At 47.5% G+C, this 1,340-nt stretch overlaps 1 pseudogene; it reads left to right on the top strand.

The window, feature by feature from the left end:
* Window positions 1-451: 451 nt before the first annotated feature.
* Window positions 452-681, top strand: LOC101593359 (annotated as a pseudogene).
* The last annotated feature ends 659 nt before the right edge of the window (window positions 682-1,340 follow it).

Raw genomic sequence — 1,340 nt, 5'->3', positions numbered from 1 at the left:
TATACACACCAAAGTCCATGGGACTAGAGTCAGGGTTAGTCAGCCCTGAACACACAGAGCTGTGTGTCAAAACATCCAGAGGAGTTGGCATGGTGGTGCATACCTGTATTCTCAGACCTTGAGAAGGTATTTATTTTGCTCCTGTGAAACTGACAGCTGGAGGCAGCAAGCATCTTTAACTACTCAGCCATCTCTTCTGCCTCCCATTTGGGGTTTAAATTTTGTCTTCCACCCAGAGATAATACCCATCTGCACAGTACTGTGCCAGTGTGCAGGCAAGCAAGGGATATGTGTGTTAGGCCAGGCCTCCCTGTAGCCTAGGCTCACCTGGAATTTACAATGTAGTCTCAAGCTGGCCTTGAACTCATACCAATCTCCTACCTTTCCCTCCAGACTTCTGGAATTGACATCACGTGCCACAATGCAGGGCCTGAGAAGCAATGCAACAGGAATGATGGTAGTTGAGTCCTCTTACTTGGGTTTCATCTCCTGTGACCAGACAGGCTGTCAGAACGCAGTCCCTGACATCCACGGAGACTCTGAGCCTAGGAGCCCGGGGAGGTGGCTGGAGACATGGGTGACCTGGCCCTGCACGGGGCAGAAAGACAGGTAGAAAGAAGCACCTCAGATGAGGAGGCCAGCAGCCAGCCTGAAAGCTGAGATGCGACCACCTACCTTTGAGTCTGACTTTGGTCCCAGAACCTAAACTCTGGCACTCGCCTAGCTGTCTTTTCTGTGAGCCCAAACCCCAGGCCACCTAGTTTCAACTGAGAGGCCCCACAGAAGTTTGTACCATTCAGGTAAAGCAGTCTGCCAAACCCACAGTCTCCACATTACCAACACCTTCTCACCTTGCCAGTGTATACTCTGAAGAAAGTGTCACTATAGGATGTTATTTATTCACCTTGGTGGGGCTCAAGCTCACCAACTAAGCAGACCCTACTAGGTATCGACTGTGTCCCAGCAATCGCCCTCATTTCCAGTCCTGACCTCCTGGGTCAAGACCTTCTTAGACCTTCAAACTTTTAAAAAAATAAAAATATTCAGCTGCAGAAATGGCTTAGCAGTTAAGGTGCTGGCCTGTGAAGACTAAGGACCCACATATGTAAGATGCACAAGTTGGCACATACATCTGGAGTTTCTTTCCAGTGGATAAAGGCCCTGACATGCCTGTTTCTCTCTTTCTCTCTCTTCCCTCCCCATCTATTTCTTTCTTTCACTTAATAAATAAAATATGAACTTTTTCTTCTGAGAAGGAGAGAAGTGATGATCACTAGTTTTGGAAAGACAATTTAAACTCCACTCTGACCATCTATGCATATCTAAAGTTCTTTCACTGG

The sequence above is a fragment of the Jaculus jaculus genome, chromosome X, assembly GCF_020740685.1.
Source record: "Jaculus jaculus isolate mJacJac1 chromosome X, mJacJac1.mat.Y.cur, whole genome shotgun sequence".
In the NCBI taxonomy this organism is placed as follows: Eukaryota; Metazoa; Chordata; class Mammalia; order Rodentia; family Dipodidae; genus Jaculus; species Jaculus jaculus.
Note: the sequence above shows the minus strand (reverse complement) of the source record. Positions and strands in the feature narration are given on the sequence as shown.